Genomic DNA, 25,601 nt, shown 5'->3' with positions numbered 1-25,601 from the left:
AGATGCACGGTGGACTGGAAAAGGTTGACTCTGGAGTTTGAAAAGTGAGTTCCACCTTTACTAGCTGTGTGATCTTGGAACAGTTATTTGACTCTTCTAAATTACAACTCTCTGTTGTGGGTGACGGACATGAGAATTCATGTGGATTACAGTAAAAATTCGACCAGATAATGTCTATGAAAAGTACTCTGTAAACCAGTATTTCAAACGTGATTATCACCTGAATATTCTGACTTAAATAGCGTTGAGCTGGAACTGGCCTCGAGAGATGGGTTTGGTTTAGAAAGCCTACCATCATTATTATAGGACCATCCTTTAAAAACTCCGTTTACCTAAAATTATACAAATCCAATTATTTAAGAGCTTTTTCCCTATACCTACAAGATAGTCAAAACTGCTGAGCAAGCGGTGTCTCAAGCTGATCCCAAGTGCGACGTCGCCGCTCATCTCTATGTAGGTGTCCGTCAGAGCACTTTGCAAGCCGCGGTCTTCCTTCCTGGATCTCGAGTTTCCGGAGAAGGGCTCTAAGCTTCAGGTCCGCGGATGCTCCCTCAAGAGGGGCAGGCGGCGGCGGGGACGACCACGCCTCGGTCGTGCCTTACTTTCTTCCTAACAATTCTTGCGCTGCGTCGCTGCCGTTATAAGAACGGTCCGGCGGGGGCTTTTTAAACACCTAGGGCGTTTTCGGCTTTTATCGCCAACTGGCCGACCACCACACTCGGCTGCTCTGCCTCCCCTTTGGTATCGGAACTCGACTCGTGGCTTCCTGCGGCCCGTGACTCCGAGGATCCTTTCTTGGAGCCCACCGACAGATTGTCCTCAACATCAGGGCTTGCGCACGCGCCTGGCCCAGCAGAGAAACCGTGTCCCCATAGACGGGCGCCTAGAAGCGCCGAGCGCCTAGAAGCGCAGGGCACCGTTCGGGCCCCGGAAGGCCCAGGGCAGCGGCCGCTCGCCCCGCGCCGCCCTCGAGGTCCTCTACGGCGGGCGGGCGGGGGACGGGGTGGGGTGATGAGGCATGGGGCACGGAAGGGGCGGACGGTCCAGAGGAATCCGCCTGGGGACTCTCCGCAAACCCCACTTGGCCCTCCGGCGCAAACACCGCCAGCCTTCCAGCAGGACGCCTCTCCCCCTTTTTAGATTGACTTCTTCGGCTTTCCGTTTTCCTCTCTTTGGGGAGGGGCGGGACTTCCGGTTCCATCTCCTAGCAACTTCCGGCGAGAGCTGGCAGACAAAAAACACCAACAGGCACATAGGTGCCCCGGCCAGTCTGGACAAAACAAGGGAACTCGATGTGGGTTTTACTAATCCAGTTCCAGGATCCTGGTTTTTGGTCATGGTGTCCGGCGCGCAGTCCACGAAGGAGTCGTCCTGAGGACCGCCGGAAGTCGCTCAGCGGAGAGACGGGAAGTCCCTCCCCTTCCTCCCAGAGGGAAGACGGTGAGCCGGAGGAGTCAGTCAGAGGGGCGAGCAGGAGCGATTCCGTCGGCAAACAGGTAAGTTATTTTCTGGCCGGGGCGGGGGGTTTGGAGGCGGGGACCGTCCAGCGTCAGCGCGGGGCCTGGGGGCGGTGGCTTGAGGGCCTGGGCCCGGGTGGCTGGGCGCCGGGAGCCCCGCCAGGGCCCTTCGCTCTTCCTCCTCCCCCCTTCCCCCCGCCTCCGCCCCTCCCCGCTCGCCGGTCCCTCCCGACGCCGCCCAGACTCACCCGACACACACCCGCCGCCCGCGCGGTCTCGCGGCCGCACGGACTCCGCGCCGCCAGCCGCCGCTCGCGCCGCGGCCCGACTCACACGGGCCCGGCTGTCAGGGCGGAGGCGGCGATCCCGCGCGCCCCTGCCCGCGGTCGGGCGCTTCTCACCGCCGGGCTTCCCCCGAGTGACACGCACACGCCGAGCTGCCGCGTGTCGGTTTCCTCCGGCTGCCCGCCCGCCCCCTCCCGGCCTCCCGGAGCCGCGCCTCTGCCACCAGCGTCGGCTTCCGTTAAGGACGCCGGGCGGGCGGGCGGGCGGGCAGCGGTCTGGAGCGCTGGTGTCCGAGAGCGGCACGACTGGAAGGGAGGGTCTTGGCCGCTCGGGTTCAGCCGCTCCGCCCTGGACGGAGACCCCAGGCTGCCGCACACCACTTTTTGCAGCAGCGGGTACTCCTCTTTCCAGCTAGCGGGCACGTCCCGTGTGTGCTTGTCCGCTTTCTGGGGACCAGTCTGGTGGAGGCGGGTGGCAGGAACGGCTGACCCCTGTGCGGCTGCGTGGGAATAGCTTGTTTATTTTCAAGGGGGAATTCTGGAGTGGGATATCTTGGCAGGGTTGGCATCCAGGGACACACGAGTAGGGTTTCTTTATTTTATAGGTAACCATAGCCCTAATGGTGACTGCGGTATAACGTTACAGCTCGTGCCCGTGGAACTAATTACAGTGTACACCTGTTGTGCGGTGAGGTGTTAGTCCAGCTGGAACACCGTACAGGGAAGGGCGCTGATTATCTATCGACTAGAACATCATTAGGAGAGCTCATTTGATATATACTCTGTATACTTTATTTAGTATAGCAGTCTTGTAGAGCAGGAATTAACCACTTTCCACCAGCTGAGACCCAGATTAAATAACTTGACCAAAGTTAACGTCCGGATTTAAATCTCAAATGTTTGTTATTCATTCTTCTTCAAGTTAGCTACATGTGAAATTACTAACTCCTAGTGTCACGTCTGGAAAACACTAAGGCGGGGACTTCCCTGGTGGTCCAGTGGGTAAGACTCTGCGCTCCCAATGCAGGGGAGCCCGGGTTCGATCCTTGGTCCAGGAACTAGATCCCGCATGCATGCCGTAACTAAGAAGCTGGCAGGCTGCAACTAAGAAGCCGGCATGCTGCAACGAATGATCCCTAGTGCCACAACAAAGAAACAAACAAAACCCGCTAAGGCAAGGCTCTGTAGTAGCTAATGTCTTCTTACGCGATGTGTAAGACAGTTGTGATGATTGCCGATAGCGCAGTTGCTATTGGTGCCTTCTTTTTAAAAAAAAAAACACCTGTTATTTTGGAATAATTTCAGATTTACACGAAAGCTGCAAGATAGGACGGAGTTCCACTGGTGTTTAACAAAGCAAAGTGGCTCCACTGAATAATCACTGTTTCCTGCTTCGTGCCAGACACCATTTTCGTGCAGGAGAGAGTAACATATTGCCCTAGGTGGTTTCAAGGTCGTTGGAGGAGACACACGTAAACAAATGTAATGCCTTTTGCCAAGTGCTGAAATGGAGATACGGGAGCACAGAGGAAATGATCACTGCTGGGGAAGGAGTGGTGGGAGCTTGCAGGATATATTGGAGTGGAGATCTTCAGGGTTAATGGGTATTCACTTGATTGATGGGACATTTTCCCCAACATTCATTCTGATTAGGTTTGTTTTATTAGAGGAGAACTCTCTTTTATAAAACAGACTCTTTTATTTGATTCACCTTCTTCTCTCACAGCCCCTCTAAGAAGAGATTTGTTTCACAGGTATCACAGGTTGGAAGAAGCATCCCAGTTTATAAATCAGTGAACAGGAGGATAAATGAAAGCTGTGTAGTAATGGAAATATCTAGATCTATACATTTAAAAATTCTTTGATTTTCTTGCTTGTAAATACTTCCTGTGGTTCAATCAGAGTCATTATGAGAGGTCATGGAGCACAGTTCTGCACTGTAACTTGGCGTGTTAGATCCCCACACCAGAGGGGACATTTGAGTGTCTTAGTCAGCTCTTGCTGCTATAACAAAATACCATAGCCTGGGTAGCTGAAACAACAAACATTTATCACAGTTCTGGAGGTTGAGAAGTCCAAAATCAAGGTGCCGATTCCTGCTGAGGGAATCTTCCCTTCTTTCTCTGTTGTCACGTGGCAGAGAGCGAGAGAACTCTGGTCTCTCTTCCTCTTGTAAGGATACTGATCCCATCTTGGGGGCCTCACCCTCATGACCTCAGGTAAACCTACCTTCCAGAGGCCCCATCTCTAAATACTGTCACATTGGGGAGTAGGGCTTCAACATATGAATTTGAGATGGGGGCTGGGGACGGGAATTATAATTCAGTCTGTAGCATAGGTTTCTTGGAAGTTTTGTTATTATGTGGAATTCCTCCAAAATAGACTTGATACAGAACTAAATAGGAAACTAAAATTAGAGTTTATATGGCTTTCACTAAAGCAAAGGTAACAGTTTTATTTAAAATAATAAGAACTATGATTCAGAGACCAGCTGATGAAAGGGAGAAATTTTAATTGTGGATGAAAGAGAAATATGTGAAATGCTGTGGTTCTCTTTTCACTTTTAAGCCTCATAGAATTGTCCCATTTTAGAGGGCATAAGGATGGTGGCAGTGATCTGTTTTCATTCTCTCATTGTCTGATGAGGGGGCTGAGCCCCCCAGAAGCTAAGTGACAAACATGTCTCAGAAATTAGTGGCAGAACAAGGATTAGAATCAGGCCCCCTGATTTATAGGCTAGTCTTTCTGCTCTTTGAAGCATCAGTAGTTCTCAAATTTAAGGTGTGTCAGAGTCACTTGGGGGCTTGTGAAAACACAGATTCTGGGCATCACCCAGGGGCTCTGATTCAGCAGGTCTGCGCTGGGACTGGGAATTTGCACTCCTGACAGGTGCCTGGGCTATGTTGAAGCTGCTGGTTCTGAGGCCACACTTCGGGAACCCTGGCCTCACGTGATGTTGCCTTTGATCTCTCGTAAGAGGAGAGTAAGTAAACCTCCGCAGGTTTTACCCGCCTAACCTTTTCCCTGGTACTCAGAGAATCAAGTTTTTAAATTTTGTATCACAAACAGTAATGCATAAACAACATATGATTAGATGAAAAATAAAAAAGGACTAGAAGTGGAGTATTTCTCAGAGTCATTTTGGTATATTCAAGGGTAATTTTTGGAGACAATTCTAGTGGTCAGAGCCACTTACTATTGAAGGGGCTACATATGAGCTGTGAGAGCCCCCAGTCTTACCAACATTCACACTGAAAAGGGTGTCCAGGTTGATTGCTAGGTTGTAGGGGAGTAAAAAGTTACTTCCAGCTTTTTTTTTTTTATGCTTTTCTGTGTTGTTTTGTGTACTAAAATGTTTTCTTACATATCAAAATCCTATCAGGCCCAAGCACAGATTACATGCCTGTAATAGATATTGAAGAAATGTAAGTTGAATTAAATTTAAAAAGAGTAAGGGGGGAAGGTAAGGTAGGTCATTTACCTGGACAGTTACTCTGCTCTCTAGATGATCCCAGTCATGGGCTTTTATTGAGTAATTGCCATTTATTCCAGTTTACGCCTTAGTTGCAATTAGTTTGAATTTTTTTAAAGCATAGTTATTGGAGGAGGTAGCTAGCATATTTTTATGTTAGAGTTAATGAACGATCCCCATACCTTTGTATCTTGAATCTTAAATTTTTTTTTTTTTGGTGGTACGCGGGCCTCTCACTGCTGTGGCCTCTCCCGTTGCGGAGCACAGGCTCCGGACGCGCAGGCTCAGCGGCCATGGCTCACGGGCCCAGCCGCTCCGCGGCACGTGGGATCCTCCCGGACCGGGGCACGAACCCGTGTCCCCTGCATCGGCAGGCGGACTCTCAACTACTTCGCCACCAGGGAAGCCCTAAATGATTTTTAAAAACTTTTTACTTTGAAATGATTTTGGAATTACAAAAAAAAATCAAAAATAGTCCAGAGTGTTCTATATATCTTCTAACCAGCTCTCTTTGTTAACATGTTATGTAACTGTAGTGCAGTTACCAAAACTGGGCAGTTGATACAATTAATCTAAAGCTTGATTTGAGTTTCACCACTGATGTCCTTTTTCTGGTTCAGCATCCAGTCCAGCATCCCACACTGCATTTAGTTATCATGCCTCCGTAGTCTCTTCCAATCTGTGACAGTTCCTTTTAGGTTTATATTCCATGACCTTGATACTTCTGAGGAGTAGTGGTCAGTTATTTTGTAGAATGTTAGTGGGTTTGTGGGTTAGTGTCATGTTCTTTCAGGATTAAATTGAGGGTTAGGCATTTTTGGCAAGAATACCACAGCGGTGAAGTTTGCCCTCAGTGCCTTTTATTGGAATCCACGTGATGTAGATACATTTTATCAGTGGTGAATGTTAACTTTGACCTCTTGGTTGAGGTGATGTCTGACATCTTCTGTGCTCTAAGATTAAACATTTTCTGATTAATGACCCTCCTAATTTGCCTGATTTTGTTGCAAAAGTTTAAAATAAGTGAACATCTAATGTCAGAATCCTTTGAACCTGACCCTAACTATGGAATACTTCTTATCTTGGGAGGCTTCAGTACTATTTGTTAGACTCAAACATAGCTGGAAAGGGTAGAGGTTTCACTGCTGGAAGAACAGTTATTTGCTCAAGAACTTGTACTTGATCTCGGGCAGTGTTCCTCTTGAATTGGCAGCAGTGGAAGCTGTTTGTCCGAATTGTTTTGCTTTGGTTCTGTGACTGTCTCACATGTGTCTTCCAGTGCATGACTTTCCATAATCGTGCTGCATTTCTTAAGAATTCTCCCTGGAGCATTTAGAAGATGGATTGACTTCCGTTCATCACGAGGCAGTTGCTCCTGGTATCCCACTGCTTACCCGCTTGCTAGCCCATGGAGCTGGGGCACATGTTTTCCTTGCTAATGGAATTGCTGGCTATATTACACATACAAATTTATCTCTATTTCCGAAATGCCTGTGCCTTAATATCCCAACCTGAGTCAGTTGGAAGATACATACCTGGTTTGTCTCCTCCCAGTGCCTGTAAGCTCCTTGCAGGCAGGGGACAGATCCCTCTTTCTGTTTACTCAGTAACGTGCTTGGTACCTAGCACATAGAGGCACTCAATAAATATTTATGAGTAAATGAATGTTGTATGTGCATCTTGTTAAGTGTTTTTGTAAGCTACCGGCATACTGTGACCATTTCCCCCTGTCAGTACAGCTCTGTAATCTGCACAGTATTCCAGTCTATGGATGTGCCATGGCAGCTTCATCTTTAACTGGTACCTCGTTGCTGTATACTAGGTTGTTCCCAGTTTTTTCTAGTGTAAACAGTTCCTTGGTGCATATCCTTAAACACATATTTTGTCTGGTTATTTCTTTAAGGTAAATTCTGTAAAGAGTCACTAATAGCTCAAAGAAGATACACATTTTAAGGTTTCTGATATATAAATTGTAAAATTACCCTCTTGAAAGGTTGTATAGATTTATATCCTAACCAGTACTATTGAGAATGCACATTTTCCGACACTTTCCCCAATGCTTTTTTTTTTTTTTAAGAATAATCCAACATTTTTTTTTTGTATTTTAAAAGATGCTTCTTGGAGTGTGGTGAGTGGGGATCATATTCTGACTAATTTGCTAAAACTTTCAAAGTTTTCATGTTGAAAATTTCCAGTTTTTTGTTTTCCTCGATGAGAGAGCAGAATAAACCTCAACAAAACAGTGATTAACATCTAAGCAATATTTCACTTGGGGCACTTACTGTGTATAGTTATTGTTGGCTGTATCTGCGGCCCTTACCAAACAGGAAACTTCTTAGCGGTGGGATATATTTCTAATTCACATCATTCACCAAAATCAACTACAGGTCAATTAAAGGCTTGTATATAGAAGGGAAAACTGTGAAACTTTTAGAAGACAATGTAGGACAATAGTTGTATTACTCTGTTAGAGGGAAAAGGTTCTTAAATTATAGAAGGTGCAAACCATAAAAGAAAGGATTGATGTGTTTGACAACCTTGATATTGACAACTTTTGTTTATTAAAAGAAACCATCAAGAAAGTGAACAGACAAGTCGCAAGTGAGAATAGATCTTTTAGTACATATTACTGATAAAAGTTTAGTGTCCAGAAAGGTGAACAACTGCAAATCTATGTGAACAATAGACAAATGGGCAAAGGACCTGAATAGGCATTTCACAGCAGAGGAAATGTGAATGCAGAGATGCTAACTAACTTCCTCAGTAATTAGAGAACTGCAAATTAGGACCAACATGGTACAGTTTCATACACGCTAATTTGGCAACAGTGTAAAAATCTGACAATATCTGCTTTTCAGGAGGGTAGGAAGCATTGTAGTGAATGCTAAGAGGGAGTGTAAATTGGTACAATAACTTTGGAATTAACTAGTAAAGTTAAAGAGGCGTGTACCCTTTGACCAAGTAATTACACTCTTTATCCTAGAGTGTTGCTTCTGCGCTATTTCCATCATCTCCTGGGGAGTTGTTAGAAATGCACATTTTGGGGACCCACCCTAGACCTGCTGAATCAGAAACTTTGGGGATGGGCCAACTTTCTGTTTTAGCAAGCCCTCCAGGTGATTTGATGCATGCTAAAATGGGCAAACCACTGCCCCAGAGAAACTCGGGTCCATGAATGACTGGAGCCATGTACAGGAATGCTCACCCCTGCACTGTTTGTAAAAGACAAACCTTGGAAGCCATGCCCATCACAGGAGAATGAATAAATGGTAGTATATTCCTGCAGTGAAGTACTGTGCAGTCATGAAACCCAGTGGACTTCGGTCACATGCATCACCAAGGATAAATATCAGGAATACTAACTTGAGGGGAAAAAAGCTACTTCCAGAAGAATGCAGCTAGTATTTTTCCCTTCTCCTTTTTTAAGTTTAGAAACATGCAAAACAGAATTGCATATTGTTAGGAATACAGGTATGGCAAAGTAGTAAAGAAAATAGGTAAATTATAAACAGAAAATACAAGTTAATGGGTAGCTCTGTAACAAGAGGGAAGGTGATAGGCACACCAAGAGGGACAAGAATTTAATTTTCTTGAACTGTGATCTGTACTCAGATTTTTGTTATATTATGCTTAGTATCTCTGTACCCATTAAAATTATTTTTATATCTACCAAATATTTTAAAAACAAACTTTCCTTTTTGCAGTGTCCGTCTACACAGGGACTATTCAGTTTGTATGAAAAAAATAATGATGGGGGTGACGGTGGTCAAGATACATTCTTGTTGGACTGTGATATAACAGTCCTCTGCGGAGTAGAGATATCAGGGAGAAGACGGGTTTCGAGGGTAAGGAGTGTTAACACTTGCTGAGCGCTCACTGTGCAGGCACACTCTGAGCTGAGTTTACACTCATTAGCTGAGGATTGAGCCACCCAGTGAACCTGTGGGGGGGGTGTCAGATCACTACCGCCCCGTGTCACAGAGGCGGGGAGGTCCTCTGGGCACACAGGGGGAAGAGGTGGAGGAAGTCTCTGACTGTCGGAGAAGGTCGGAGGAAGACAGTTGTAGACAAAGCAGAGTTGTGTCCCAGAGTGTTGTGAGTTACAGAAAAAAAAAGGCAAAGGCAAAGTAGGAATGGGGGACTTCCCTGGTGGCGCAGTGGTTGAGAGTCCGCCTGCCGATGCAGGGGACGCGGGTTCGTGCCCCGGTCCGGGAAGATCCCACGTGCCGCGGAGCGGCTGGGCCCGTGGGCCACGGCCCCTGAGCCTGTGCGTCCGGAGCCTGCGCTCCGCAACGGGAGAGGCCACAACAGTGAGAGGTCCGCGTACCACAAAAAAAAAAAGTAGTAATGGGAGCAGAGAGCAGGACTGGTGAAGGCTGTATTCACCCCCATTTTCCAAGTTACTTGATTTTGCTAGGTTTGTTTTTAAACCAGTGTACATGACTTTATTATTCTAGTAAATGGCAAGTCTAGAAAGCAGAAAAAGTAATTGTATTTTGTTGTTAGTTCTAAGGATTGCATCTTCCAGTTCATTAGAAAGTGGTAATATCATGCCATAAGATTTAGGAAATCATACTTCTTTGCTTAGGTTGCTAAAAAAGGGCACTTTTGGGAAATCCACCTTTGCCTATTTTTTTTTCTTAGCCTTTGCGAAAATTTTTTGGAGTATCGTATGTATCCCATATTATGGGGACTATTTTAAAATAAACATTACTTATGCCGTAAACCTTTTTAAGCCATCGTGGTATGACAGTGGCTCCTTGAAATGAGCAAGTATAGCAAAAATAAAAAGATGGTTATAGAAGCCCTAAGTCAAGTTACACATCCTATGGAACCAAATAGTTGTACTATTTTTGTTTGATATTTGGAGTGCTAAATTTGTCTAAAGCAGAACTGTCAAGCATTTGTAATTATGTAATGTCATACTTTCTAACCGAGCCAGCCCCTCACTTAAGAAGCTGACATCCCGTGAGAGTCCTTCCATAGCAGGATGTCTGCATTTCAGACACATATAGTGCTTGTCGCAGATCTCTGATGGGCAAATGTAGAAAGTAGGCTTCTTCAGATGGGTTTTTAAGTACTTCATCTCTTCTAGTTTCAGCTGTATTTTGCTAAAGCTAGATAATCTCAGTCTTAGTTCTCAGTGTTTGATGTTCATACTTTTGTTTTCTCTTATATGCTGTACTTTTTACTAAAAAACAAAATAGTTTTAAATAAAAACAAGTAAGGTAATAAGAAGCCTCCTTGGGAAAAGACATTGCTTAACACAATTGGAGTAGTACCAGGTTACATCATCCAATGTAACCAAAGCCTAGCTTGCTTGTCAGTTACTAAATATAATGGAAACTTTATGTTTTAAACCTAGAACAAGCAACAAACCACTTCTTTCTAAGGGTACAATTCATTTGTGAATTATTGTGAATTAGGGATCAAAATTTGATATATAATTACTGGATCAATTATTATAGAATGGGGAATCACAGTTATACAAGTGCATAAAATTATAAAACTGTTAGAATTTAAACTAAGGGGTAATGTACGCTTAAAAATAGCCTAGAAAATTTAGATCATTCAAAGAGTGGTAGTAGAAATTATAGTCTTTCAGAAAATGAGATCAAATGATTTTCATTAAGAATCTTCAGGATCCATAACCTGGTTTCCTGTAGGGGTAGTGTTTAAAACCCTAGGGTTTCAGGGTGGTAATTGAGACAGTGTTTGCTGAAAGTCACATTCAGAATACTGTTGTGTGGCCAGTTGTTATGTAGGCAAATGAGTTCGGAATCTGGTGTGATGGCCCTGTTTAGTGCAGTACATTTTTCTCCTTCCTGATTCACCTTTCTTCCTCCCCCTTTTTCCCCTCTCCTCCCCTGCACCTCATCTCTGTCTGGTAAGTGTGTGTTAAGTATATATTGTGTTTTTTTGAGGTTAGGAGGGATTTTATCCAGTGAGTCCCAAATCTGGCTCATCAGAATCAAACAGGGAGCTCTTTAGAACTACAGGCTTTTGTCCCCACCCCAGACTTTCTTAATCGGAATCTGTCCACTTGTAGGTCCAAGGGGTTCATGTTTTGATGATTAGCTAAATTTGTCAAATGACTGATATTGTCTATAATTCCCTTGTTTTACAAATGTGGAAGTAGTAGCTCTTAGTATGCTCTTCCAGGGGCAGTTGCATTTCTCAAAACAGGTCTTGGTAAGTCTTGTAAAGATCAAAAGCCTTCATTAATGGTAGAATGACAAGCAGTGTGATAATTTGGGGATTGGTGTGTGGCAGAGCTGGCTAGCTGTCCACCTAAATCAGTTCTTCCTGTCCACCAGGGACGGTTGCACAACTCTAGGTGACATTTTTCAGATTTCCTTGCAGTGAAGCAGGAATGAGTGGAAAGTGGTAGGTGCCACTTTTGAGCCAAGGATTTTAAAGAAGCAAATGCCCTGCCTCTTTCATGCTTGCTTTCGTCTTCTGTCAGCTGGATGCAGAGAATGAGGAAGCTCTGAGTCAGAGCATCAAGTTGGAAAGAGCCAGGATGTCTGCATCAGCTGGGAGCCGACTGCCTGCAGACCTGGAACACCTGCCTTGGGAGTTTACAGGAGCGAGATAGGAACTTGTGTTTGAGCCATTTTCAAGTCCACTTGTTATAGCAGTTATGGAATTAGGGCATTAACTTCTTGTTAGGGTGATTCTAGCCACTGTACCCATATGTGAAGGAAAAGCAGTTTATGAACATGTAGAAAATTAGTATTCTGCAGTTTTTCTTCTCCACATATATAATTCTCTTATCTGTTCCACAGACTGCAGAAGCGCAGTGTTACAGAGTCAGGACATTTCATTAGGCCGCAGTGTTTTCTTAAAGGTATAATCTGAGGCAGCCAGTACTCGTGTGAAAATTAATAAGTGAAGACTTGTGATGCCAGCTATGAAGTGTTGCCTGCCATGGGGAAGGGAGGGATTTTCAGAACACTCTTATTTACAGATGAATTTAGAGCTGAGAATTCTTATCTATTTTTATTGACTTCTTAGAATTTATACAGAAAATTAGTAAATAAATAAGGTATGAATGTAGAGTTTTCCACACTTTAGTCATTTATTTACTCCTTCATTGTTTTTGCTATATTGTACTCCACAGTATTTTACCTCACTTTTTATTTTTTTAATTTAGCCTTGTCATAAAAAGTAATGTATGTGGAGTCATAGGTTGGTACATTATTTTTTTCCCCCTAATATTCATGCTAATAATACACACTTATTTAAAAGTCCTTCCTTGTGGTACATTACTTTATTTTAAATGCCCATAGTGTATTTCTGTCATACTTGGGGAAATACTGTTCACACGATGAATACTATTTTAGTGTCTTCAGTGCTTAATCCATAACATTCTTACTGATTGGTTGTCACGCTGAGCGGCTTGCAGGATCTCAGTTCCCCAACCAGGGATTGAACCCGGGCCAGGGCAGTGAAACTGCCAAATCCTAACTGCTGGACCACCAGGGAACTCCCCATAACATTCTAGTAGAAGTAAATGCAGTCACCTGGAAACTAGCAGACCAGCTGTGTCTAGTGGGACTCTGGGTACAGTGTTTTCCTATTCACACTATAGACTGTTATCAGTACTCTCTTTGCTACTGGAAATAGTCATTGACATCCTTAAATCTAGTCACATTAGAGAGCCAATTCCAGAAACCTCAGTTCCAATGCAAGGGAAGATCCTGTTCCTCTAGAACCACTCTCAGTATCAAAATCTGTATCAGTCAGGATTCTCTAGAGAATCAATAGGATGTATACAAATGTATAAGAGGAGATGTTGGCTCATGCGGATGTGGAGGCCCAGAAGTCCCACATTCTTCTTTCTGGAGGCTCGAGGAACAGGAAAGCTGGTGATATAATTCAGTCTGAGTTTGATGGCTCAAGACCCGGGAATGCTCATGTCTGAGGGCAGGAGAAGGTGGACGTCCCAACTCAATCCTCCACCTCCCCACCGTCTTGTTCTATTCAGGCCCTCAACAAATTGGGTGTTGCCCACCCACACTGGTGAGGGAGGATAGTTTTTATTCAGTCTACCATTCAAATGCTTATCCCTTCCGGAAACACCCTCACAGATGGACCCGGAAATACTGTTTCACCGGCTGTCTGTGCATGCCTTAGCCTCACTCGTACAGTTAACCATCACAGTACTTTTGCTCAGCTGACCTAGCATGCCCTTAGTGGCACATTTTCCTGCCACCATAGGATCCAGTCTGAGAACACATAGCACGTTTAGTTGTCATGTCTCTTTAGCCTTCTTTAATCTGGAACATTTCCACAGTCTGTCTTTGTCTTTCATGACATTGACATTTGTGACGAGTGCAGTCCTCCCCAGATTTTTTTTTGTCTTCAAACAAAACATTGCTCACTCTGTTGTGTGCTGTTCCCTCTTAATTAGCTGCAGGTTCGTCATTCTCCACTGCAGTGATGCACAGGTGTCCTGTCCTCCTCGGGGTGTTATATCTGCAGGCATCCCTTGTCCGCCTTCACTGAGGATGTTAATTTGATCACCCCTGGCAAGGAGTAGCTGAGTTATCCACCGTATAATTACTAATTTTTTTTTCTTCCCTTGCAGCAGACAAGCAGTGTGTAGGGAGATGGTTTAATGCCATTCAAACATTTTGCACATCAAAATTCCCCCATAGAATTGGCATCCATTGATAGTTCTTGCCCGGTACAGTCTCTGTCAGTATGATTTTCTATGCCCTCACTCCCTCCACATTTACCAGTTGGCCCTCAGCATTCTGCTGTAACCTTTGCCCTGTCAGCCCATCCATTTGTCTGTCTGATCAGTCTCTCCGTCTCTCTCCCTCTCTCGCAGCCATCAGTATGGCCTTCTTCATACCTGCTTTTAATGGTTTACTGGCACTCACGACTGTGGCGCTCATGTTGTCCCAGATTTAGTCAGTAGGCGCCTCTTCAAGCTGACTCCTGTGTCTTTGTCCCAACGTTTTCTAGAAGCATCTCTCCCCGCTTCGTGACACGATGAGATGCTCCAGGCTCATGGTACTGACCCTGCCCCCGGCCTAGAATCTGCCACTCCTCGAGGAGCCGGGTTCTCTTCAGTGAGGAGGTGCCGGAGGCCGAGCGGTGGGTGCCAGCTGTGCTCGCTACTGCTCCTCCTCCTCTCTCGGTTTCGTGGGCGGTCCGATGGCCGTAGGGATACTTCTTGGTGTCCCTGGGTGTTTGACCGAAATTAGACCCCAAACAGCTCTTTTACAAGTCACCCCTTAAGTTTACTTTTATTTGTAAGATTTTGATTCCCCGTTTAGTCCTAGAACCACAATCATAAAATGTCTTTCCACCTGAGGGCTTGCTCTTCCCTTCTTGAGAGGAGCTAGTAGAGACTTTTTTTAAGCTTCCCCCGTAGTTTCCTCCCCCCCAAAGTAATATATCTAGGAAAGAGTATAGGAAAAAGCCAGTAAGAAGAAGAAAAAATTACCTATAATTTCATCACCCAGAGGAAAATAAAAACTATTAACCTTATTAGATAATTGGACTTGGTTAGAACTATATCCATTTTTTAAATTTAATACTGAAGTTTTCTCTTTTCTAAGTATACTTTCTTAACACTCATATCTCTGATACCTAATAATTTATATCCCAAAAATCTTGAGGCTTGATAGTTTTATATCATGTGTTAGTTTATCGACATTTTCCAGATTTCTTCCAAAATTAGTAGTTTTAGTCTATTTTCCTTGCCGTTCTTTGATTAGCCATAGTATTAATCCATCTCTTCAGTGGACCTGAGGAATCTGTTTAAGCAAGAACAGTGTGGAACGTGTCTTTAGCTGTTTTTTTGTTATTTTTCCTCCATTTATATGTTTTGGAAATAGCCTTTTTCTTCGTATTGTTCCTGCTGGAATGAAAAACAGATCCATTCTTTTTTCTCCTGGTTGAGTGTTCAACATTTTTTTTATTGTCAGTGAGGGATTTTCTCATGGAATTTAGAAATCTTAGTCCTTCTCTGTCACTTTGCAAATGAGGAAACAGAGGCTCAGAAAAGTTAACTGTTCGCCATGTGTCCTGCAGTGTATTGTTGGGATAGTTGGGCCTCCTCACTTGTACATTAATGCTCCTTTTCACTAGTGTTTAACATTTTCAGTGTAAATGCACTGTGTTTCTTTAATTTTTTTCCCCTCGTTCTCTTCCATTCCTTAGCATTCGTGTGCTTCATTTTCTTGCCTTTTGAAAAAGATGAAAGGAAAATTTAAGGAAAGTTTACTAACTTTTATTATGGAATGCTTTTTTTTATGGCTGCATTATAAATTCTTGAAAATAAAGGGTCTAATGGAAACACTTAATGAGAAAGCAGGGGCTCTATCACATGTACCTCCTCCCCTGCCCCTTTTAGTGAATAGACTGTTTAAATTAAGTAAAGGATATAAATTCTGTTGTTTCAGTTTTAATATTTCATGACTGATTTTATAGATGAAATTATGTTTTACAATAAATAGGAAGAAGAATTTATACAGCCTGTTCTATTTGATGTGAAACAGCAAATCCCATTTCTCTGTAGCTGTAAAGAAAATTCATTGTAATGTCTTTAGTTGTAAGAGATGGTTTCATTGTGATTAGTTACACTGATAATAAAACCACCTTTTCACATGGCATAAGATACAAACGATCCTATTTGTCTGCTTTCAATGGCATTGAATTTTTTCATTTTCTACTTTACTCATAGAATCTTCATCCCTTTTATTATTTTTTCTATTCCGGTAAGAATTTCCTTTCTTAAAAAAAATCAAAACAATTAGAAATACTAGCAAAACATTGATTTTAAAAATACTTTTTGAAAGGAGATATATTAAATACCACAAAAGGTGCATTTGTCAGAGATGGTTGATATAAGATAGTCATAAAATTAACTTTATTACAGGATCAATTAATGTATTTGGAAAATAGTACTTGAAGTGTAGGAAGATTTTTAAAAAAGAAATAGCCAGGTAAGAAGTCTGAGCTAACTTCACAGTTTATTTTTGTCCTGTGATTTTTTTTATTGGTATTAATACATCTTCACAAGTAATGTTGGGAAGGTGGCGATCTTTGATGAAGGGATGATGACCTGCTTATTCTGTTTTGGTTACCATGGTTGGATCCCTTTTAGTATGACTTTCTCGTGATTGTTTTAGCTCTCTCACTTAGGCACTAAAGAAATATTCTAATTTTTAACTTGCACACAGAATCAAATTGGATATTTGAAATAGACCATGGGTACCCCTGGAATAGAAACTATATTCTATTCTGACTTGAGTGAGAATTTTTTTTTCTCCGTCTGATAGTTTTACTTTACTCTGACCATTTGGGCTTAGGAGCACATAGTTGTAGCCTGCTTGTCTTCAGTGCGTCCTTGGACTGGCTGGGGAAGGTTCTTTTTAGGATTAAGCTGGACGTGGCACGTGAGATGCTTTGGAGGTGAAGCTTAACCAGGTACAGGTCCTGTGGCCGGAGGCCCCTACGTCACCTGAGCTTGGATGCCTCCTGCCCGAGAAGGTGTGGGAGTTACGCAGTCTGGGGGCCAGGATTGCGGCCTGTTCAGCCCCGATGACGTGTGGCTGTCCATGGGTTTACTGCATGGGCCGCCTCCTCAGGTCTGGGGAATGTTAGGTTGTAGGCTGCTACCAACCCGACTCTAGCTGGAAAGGAACTCATGGCTACCGTTAGCTCTGAGGCAGCTCGCTTGCTGTCATTGAATCTGGAGGCCCATAAGAAGGAAAAGCCTCCTCCAAAATGAGCAGGTCTTGCAGAAATATTAAGACTTTTATCCCATACAAATCTAAATTTAAAATTCCACCTCATCTCTTTAATAACTCTTGATTTTATTACACCACTTTTTCAGTGTAAGCTGTATCAGATCTGATTTTGGTAGTGGGAGAGGCATCAATGTAAATGTCAGTTTCTTAAGTTCTGAAATCTTAACGGAAGTTTGATAGGAATTCTGCCCTCGATATGCATTTCGGAGTATCCTTCACTTAACATTTATTGACCTCCTCCTGTGTAGCTTAATACTCTTTTGCTAGTATAGAAGATTCCTGTTAAAGGTTGGAGCATATAGGAAAGGAAATTATGTATAAACTACATATAAAGGAGGGGTGAACTTGAGCCGGTCTGTTCCTGACAAGGTGTAAAGGGAGAGAACGGGCATTATATTAGTAGTCCAGTGCTATGTAACAAATTACGTCAAAACATGGGGCTTCAAGCCAGGTTCTGTGGTCAGGGATTTGGGAGTGGGCTCGCCTGGGTGGCTGTGCGCCAGGTCTCGTGTGGGCCGCCGTCCCTGAAGTGCCTGAAGGCCCGCCTGGGGCTGGAGGAGCTGCTCCCTCATTGCTGTCGGCAGAGTTCCTCTGGCTCTTGGTAGTGAAGCTTCAGTCCCTCGCCACCTCCTGGAGCCCCCCCCCCCCCGTAGGCTGCAGGGGTGCCCTCCTGCTTCCCCAGACAAGGTGAGGCAAGGGAAGGGGGCAGGCCCAAAGCATGGTGGAGCACCCTCCCTCCTGCTGTTTCTGTCCCTTCTAGGCAGGCCGTCAGGCCAGCCCACACCAAAGTGAGGGCTAGCCCCACCCTTTACCGGGAGCACCAGAGAATTCTGTGGACTCATTTTGAACCACCACAGGCATTTTCCTGGGTGGGGAGAAGCACAGGTTTACACACACAGCTGAGGAGAGCTTTGCAGCCAGTTCTCGGCACAGCGAGGAGGTGGGTTTAGTGGACCCAGGTATTCATGTGCCAGCCTCATTGCAAGTAGACCACAACTCCCTGGCGCATCCGTTTGTGGTGAATTGCCTCCAGTGTTCTCTAGTAAACGGGTTTAGGGTGTTACATTATACTCTTTTGTCATGGAAGAAATTATTCAACTTGTGAGCATCTTCGTAGAGAAGTGTTTTTTTCTTTTTGGGTAGGATCAGATGCTTTGTTTTGTGGTCTCTGTTAGGCATTGATGCTTCTGATGGGAGAGTGTGGTGAGAGGAGGATTACATAAAGTAAAGTACCCTTATGTTATGCACTTGGTGTTTGTAACCACGACAACTGATGCTTCAGAGTTTCTCATTAGCAGCCTCTCCATAGGGATGTGGTGGTACTGTACTGAGTTCGTGATAGTGTAATGGTAAGAGACGTATTTTCAATAAAAAGTCCAGTTGAAATGGTAGGTTAAGAAAGAGATCTGAGTAGTCCGCTAATTTCCATTTATTCTCGTCTCAGCTGTCGCTACTGCACATCATAATAGGCTCGTAGGGCGTTTTACCTGCTCTACCTTGACCTCCCAGGCCCAAAGGGAAAGGGCGAAGGCCATGGGGAGTTTCTGTGTGTGCCTGTGTGTGCGTACCTGCCCTGCCACACACTCTTGGCCTGGTGCCAACGCATGCCAGCTTCACAGCGTTTGCATCAGGAATGTGGGTCAGTCTAGGAGGGATGAGGGCGAGCTGGCCTGGGGTGCAGGCGGGGAGAGCTGGTCTCCCACGCGGGTGGCCTCGTCCTACTCCTGGCGAGCCTGTCCCTGCCTGCGTGAGAGACAGAACTCGGCCTCGCTTACGTACACTCAGCACGAAAGAGGAACCGGGTGAAGAGAGACACGAAGGCGAGGTGCTGTGACTGAGAGGTGGACCGAAAGGGGAGAATTTCATCCGTGCTGCCCATGGTAAGGTTAGCATATGAAATGGTCGAGCAGCTGGTATGTTTCTCTACTAGTTCTTGGAATACTTTCTTAAAAATGCTGGAAAAAACTTACTGTGAGAAATGGCCACCAGGTGTCATCAGAATGCTGCTATTGATTTGTTTTATTATTGTTCTTTTTTTAATAATTTTTGAATTTTATTTTATGTATTATTTTATACAGCAGGTCCTTATGAGTCATCAGCTTTACACACATCAGTGTCTACATGTCAGTACCAATCTCCCAGTTCACCCCACCACCACCACCCCCACCCCCACCCGCCACTTTCCCCCTTGGTGTCTATACGTTTGTTCTCTACATCTGTGTCTCAACTTCTGCCCTGCAAACCGGTTCATCTGTACCATTTTTCTGGGTTCTTATTATTGTTCTTAAAACGTATATGCATGTTTTGATTTCTTTCTTGCACTTTTTTTTTTTCTTTTCTTTTTAAACTGTAGCAGAGACTATTTCAGTTAGAGCAGGGACTTTCTTTGGGGACATTTTCTTGGTGAGCTAATAATTTTTTATAGGTAAAATTGAAGATCACTATATAAAACTTATTTATTTATTTATTTTTAGTTGAGGAACAACTACTAGTTGAGAGTTTGGATGAGAGTAGAAATTATAAATGGAATTGCATATTTGAAACTCTTTGGCACAGTGAGGATGTGTGTTGAATGGTAATCGATGAATTTGTGTAGGAACCGTATGCTTTAAGAAGATTTGGTTTAATAATATATCTCATTATTTTAGTCTAAATAGCTACTAAGTCTTCTGAATTTTGAAATCTTGCTGTGGGAAGAAATCGGAGACTCACTGGCTTCTCCAATGGGTACAAATACCAGGACTTTCAGAAAGAACAGGGATTTTGCCTTACTTACTTAGAGGGTTGACAGTGAGTCCCAGGCCTGTTCTGCTGTTTTGCTTTGTTCACAGAGAATTAAAGGTGCTTTCTGGTACATGGTAGGCTTTCCATTAGCGTTGAGTGAATGAATTAAATATGCCTCCAGTAAAGAGTCCTTGAACTTTCCCAGTTGGCTGATTTTTGAATTCTGCTATAATAACCTAATAAGCTTTCTGATGAAGGTTTTTCTTTTAAAAAAAAAAAAAATATATATATATATATAAAAGGTTCCTCATTTCTGTTGAATCCCCTCTAGATCACTTTAGATACTTACTAAATCACCTTGCACTCCTGCTTCCTGATGTCATTCTAGTTCAGGCCTCATAACAAACTATTAAAATGTGGTCTTTCTGCCTCTAGACTTTCTCTACCCGCGATATGTGCTGCACATACTGAAAAATGAATCTCCCTGAGGCCGTGCTGTGTTTGGTGACTCCCCACTGACACTACTGAATAAGTCCCAGTTCTTAGTTTGGAGCCTCCTATGATGTGGTGTTGGTCATCTGCCTGGGTCTTAAGTTGCCCCGCAGTAGAAAGCCGGGGCTGTAGCCGTCTGCACTGCTGACAGTCTCACATGCTCATTGGGTGTGCTTTGCGGCTTTGCTAATCCCTTTCTTCTACTTGAAGTCTTTAACTGTTCCTACCTGCCCCCTCAACAAAGGAAAAAAACAGTTTTAGTGTCCTGGGGTTTAGCTCAAATGATATTTCTGCTCTTTTAGCCAAATAGTCTACTTGACAGTATGGTGCCTTGCTCATTTATACTGCTGTAGTTCTTAGTTTATATCACACACGTGATCATATGTGGCCTTGTATTAGAGTTCCTTTCCATATATGTCACATGGCTCCTAATAGAATATGAGCCTGCTGAGGGCAAGTGACGTGTCTGTATCATTACAGTTCCTTTCATTTTCTAGGCAACTCAATATATATATTTGTTGAATGCTTGTTGTTCTTTCTTGGTATAATGAGATGTTGCGTCGTTTCATTAATTTCAAAAGTCAATTGGGAAATAACAAATGTGGAAACATTTTCTCCTTTTGTTTTAGAATTTTTGGAGGCGTTGTATAGAAGATAATGAAGAGCCTCATTATTTTGCTTCTGCATATTAATGTAGTCATTCTTTTGTCTCCAAAAACGTGTGAGTCACGTGCCATCTGTAGAGCATTGACTCTGAATAGATGTACGTGTGTGGGTCTTCCGTGGGTTGGTGTTTGTGTGTGCTGTGCATGTGCACCTGCTAGTGTCCGTAGTGAAGGTGGTGTAGCCGCGGGCCACAGTGATGTCGGAAGAGGAGGAGATGAAAGGACTCATTATTGAAAGAAATTCTCACCGTTTTAGATTAAGTGTTAAAAGGTTTTTAAAAATAACTCCTGTTATGGACATTTTCAAACATATATGTATGCAAACACATAGAAAATTGATAGAATGGCATACTGAATCCCCACTGTCGGTACCTAGCCTTCTCTAGGCTCCTTTCCTGGACCATTTTATTTTATTGATTGATTGATTGATTGATTGAGGTACTCGGGCCTCTCACTGCTGTGGCCTCTCCCTTTGCGGAGCACAGGCTCCGGACGCGCAGGCTCAGTGGCCACGGCGCACGGGCCCAGCCGCTCCGAGGCACGTGGGATCTTCCCGGACCGGGGCACGAACCCGCGTCCCCTGCATCGGCAGGCGGACTCTCAACCACTGCGCCACCAGGGAAGCCCCTCCTGGACCTTTTTAAAGTGTATCTCAGACATTTTTCATTTCATCAATAAATACTTAGATAGGAGACATTCCTTATTTCACAGTGAGACATTTGTTCGTTCTAGTACCTGTTGTGTGCTTGGAATTGTTCTAGGCTCTTGGGACATGTGAGTGGATAAAAATAAACCAGGACCTTACGTTCTAGCTTGGGAGACAGAAAGCAAGCTAGACATAAATAACCAGAACAAGGAAAAAATTGATTTCATCAAAATTTAAAACTTCTGCTTATCAAACGACAACATTTATAAAATGGAAAGGGAGAAAATATTTGTAAAACTTGTATCTGACAAAGGATTTATATCCAGAACACATAGGCTCAATAATAAAACAGACAAGTGATGTAAGAAACCGGCCAAAGGCTAACAAGGACTTTGCTAAGCATGTAGCATCATTCACCACCGTCGCTAGTTACCGGGGAAATGCAGAGTAACTTCACACACACCCACTAGAAAGACTAAAATTGAAAAGGCTGACAGTGTCAGATATTGGTGAGGAAGTGGATCAGTCACAATTCTTGACACTGCTGGTGGCCGTATAAAACAGTACAGCCACTTTGAACATCAGTCGGGAAATTTCTCATACAGTTACGCACACACATCTGCCCTCTAGCCCAGAAAGGCCACCCCAGGTGTTTACATAAAAGAAATGAAAATCTGTGTTCATGAAAGACTTGTACAAGAATATTTACAGCAGCTTTATCATAGGAGCCAAAAAGGGAAGTAGCCCAGTGTCCATCAGCAGAATTGTAAATCTGTGCGGGGGACTAGCGCTTAGCACTGAAGTGGAGCACATTGCTGACCCCGCTGAGCAGCAGAAGCCAGAGCCTCCTTCCTGCCAAAAGCGTATACATCCTCTGACGCCATCTACATGCAAAACCCACCCGTTGTGGAAGAATTCTGAGCAGCGGTTGCCTCCGGGTGCGGGAGGGGGCAGGGGAGTGGGTTACAGGGACTGAGCGTGAAGGGCTTGAGAGAGTTTTGGGGGCATCTCTGTCTTGAGAGGGACAGTCCTGAGGGGCCCTCTGCAGCTCTCTGGGCTTCCCTTTCTGCCATCTCTCCTCTCCTTTACTCTGCCCCACAAGCTCTAGCTGCCCTCCTCTCTGCTGGGAGGTCCCTGGGCTCTGTCTGTGGCCTGCGTCCATTCTTCAGGCAGTAATCGAGGGCTCACCTGGTTTGTTTCTCATCTCTCAGGATCACTGTCTTTTGGTGCTTGATCTCCAGTGTCTTGTGCTGTTGTTTCATAGATTCTGTTTTTTTTTTCTATTTTATTTGTTTCATGCATGAGATTAAATCCAGTCCCTGTGACTCTTGACCAGAAGTCGATGTCCTGGACTGGACAATATATCTATTAAAAAAAAAGTCTCACCCCTTAAAATGTAAGGCAGAGATTTTGTGTTTTTTTCTTTGCTTTAATTCCAGGATCTAGTACAACCAAAAATACTTGGCATACAGTAGGCCCTAAGTGAAGATTTTGGAACAGACACATGATTCATTCTTTCTTACTTTCTTTCCTCCTTTTACTGTTGCATTACAAATGTTGAATAGCAAACCCAATGCTTTATCTAAAACAGCATTTTCTAAAAGGTCCTTTGGAACACCGGCCTCTTGATTCTTTATAAACAAAGGGCTCTGTAATGAAATTAGTTTGGGAAACACTTATGTACTGAGAAATTCTGTGATAAAAATACTTGTATAAGTATAGAAAACCAGAGTTTTCTATACTTATTTGACCAGGGATATTTTTTCCCCTCAAAACACCTATTGACCTTTTATATAATTTACATTTTCTGGAACGCATTCTGAAGAAATGGTGATCTGATGTTGTACGTCTTGTAAGTGTAATAAAACTATATACATTTATCTTTTTCACTCTTTTACTAGAGTGATAGACTATGTTACTATATTACAATATATTGTAATAAATACAAGATATTTTTGTATGTAAATTACATAGGATAATTTATACATTTTAAAGCAACTTTATTGGGTTATTCACATACCATACAATTCACCCATTCATACTATGATTTAATGAATATAAGTATACTCACAGACATGCACAACCATCACCACAGTGAATTTTAGAACGGCTTCATCACCTTTTAGATATTGTCCACCACCGCTACCCCACTCTCTCCCACCTCCTGACCCGTGTTCCCGCCCAGCCCTAAGGAACCACTATTTTACTTTCTGTCTCTATAGATTTGCCTATTCTGGGTATTTTTTATAAAAGGAATCATATAGTATGTGGTCTTTTGTAACTGGCTTCCTTCACTTAGTGTAATGTTTCCAAAGCTCATCCATATCGTGGTTTGTATTAATACTTCATTCTTTTTTGTGGCCGATTAACATTCTGTTGTACGGATGTACCTCATTTTGTTTACCCATGAATCTGTTGCTGAACATTTGGGTTGTTTCTACCTCCTGGCTATTGTGGATAATACGGCTGTAAAAATTTGTGTCCAAGTTTCTGTGTGGACGTATGTTTTTATTTCTCTTGGGCATATACCTAGGAGTGGAATTTCTGGGCTGTAAGATACACTGTGTTTAATCATTTGAGGAGCTGCCAGACTCTTTTCCAAAGTGGCATCATCATTTGACATTTCCACTAGCATTGTATGAGTGTTCTGATTTCTCCACATCCTCACCAACACTTGTTATTACCTGACTTTAAAAAGTTTTTCTTTTTAATTTATTATTCATTTTTGGCTGCACCGGGTTTTAGTTATGGCATGTGGACTCTTAGCTGTGGCATGCATGTGGGATCTAGTTCCCTGACCAGGGGTTGAACCTGGGCCCCCTGCACTGGGAGTGTGGAGTCTTACCCACTGGACCACCAGGGAAGTCCCTTATCTGACTTTTTGATTCTAGCCATCGTAGTGGGTGTAAAGTGGTATTGCATTATAGTTTTGATTTGCATTTCTCTGGTGACTACTCATGTAGAGTATGTTTTCATGTGCTTTTTGGCCATTTGCATATCTTCTTTGGGGAAATGTATATTCAGCTCCTTTTCTTTAAAAATTTTTTTTATTTATTAACTTTTGGCTGCATTGGGTCTTTGTGGCTGTGTTGGGTCTTCATTGCTGTGCACGGGCTTTCTCTAGTTGCGGCAAGCAGGGGCTCCTCTTCATTGCCGTGCGCAGGCTTCTCACTGTGGTGGCTTCTCTTGTTGCGGAGCACGGGCTCTAGGTACGAAGGCCTCAGTAGTTGTGGCTCACAGGCTCTAGAGCGCAGGCTCAGTAGTTGTGGTGCAAGGGCTTAGTTGCTCCGCGACATGTGGGATCTTCCTGGACCAGGGCTCGAACCTGTGTCCCCTGCATTGGCAGGCGGATTCTTAACCACTGCACCACCAGGGAAGCCTCTCAGCTTCTTTTAAAATTGGACTTTTAAAAAATCATTGAGTTATAAGATTTTAAAAAATATATATTCTAGATTAAGTCTTGTATCAGATATTGATTTGCAGAAGATTTTTCCCATCCTGTGGCTTGCCTTTTCACTTCTTTTTGGTGGTCTTTGAAGATAATGTCATTTGAAGCTTTTAATTTTGATAAAGACCAATTTATTAATTTTTTCTATTGTTACTCATGCTTTTGGTGTCATTACCTTATGTATAATTTCTAGACCCTACTTTTAGCAGAGTCAGAACAACAGCCTTCATTTGGTTTGTCATCGTGAAAAAGAAACCAAAAAAAAAAAGGTTAAAATAGTTAAAAATAGTTACCATTAGCTTTGAGGCCATAATACTTGATGAATAATACTTTTTATAAACATCAAATCAAATGGCATTTGGCTGAGAATTCCATTCATGGTGTAAACTAAATGGAAAATGATATGTTTTAATTGAATTAAATAGCATAATGAAAAATAAAATCAATGTTATTGATTTTAAAGCATTTTATTCAATAAAATTCTTCCTCCCCCCGCTAAAATTTACGTTATTAATTCTACTCTATCAGTGACATTTCCCCTTAACCTGTTAACCTTCAGACAACACAAATGACTGTTAGATGAAGACATTGGTGCTTGACTGCTGGAACAGGAGTGGTTGTTCATTGGCAACAGTGGTTGAA

The 25,601-nt window shown here is 43.2% G+C and overlaps 1 protein-coding gene across 4 annotated transcripts in view; it reads left to right on the top strand.

Moving 5' to 3' along the window:
• Positions 1-1,134: 1,134 nt before the first annotated feature.
• The window catches only part of ZNF407 (zinc finger protein 407), a 414,468-nt gene continuing 390,001 nt past the window's right edge, over positions 1,135-25,601 (top strand). For 2 of the 4 annotated variants that reach the window (XR_010836938.1, XM_059039468.2), the window contains exon 1: positions 1,137-1,496. The gene's annotated coding sequence lies outside the window, so the exon portion shown is untranslated. Of the gene's footprint in view, positions 1,497-25,601 lie in introns of all 4 variants that reach the window. The other 2 variants (XM_067015317.1, XM_067015316.1) reach the window with 2 other exon arrangements.

This window comes from Kogia breviceps, chromosome 15, assembly GCF_026419965.1.
Source record: "Kogia breviceps isolate mKogBre1 chromosome 15, mKogBre1 haplotype 1, whole genome shotgun sequence".
Taxonomy (NCBI): domain Eukaryota; kingdom Metazoa; phylum Chordata; class Mammalia; order Artiodactyla; family Physeteridae; genus Kogia; species Kogia breviceps.
Note: the sequence above shows the minus strand (reverse complement) of the source record. Positions and strands in the feature narration are given on the sequence as shown.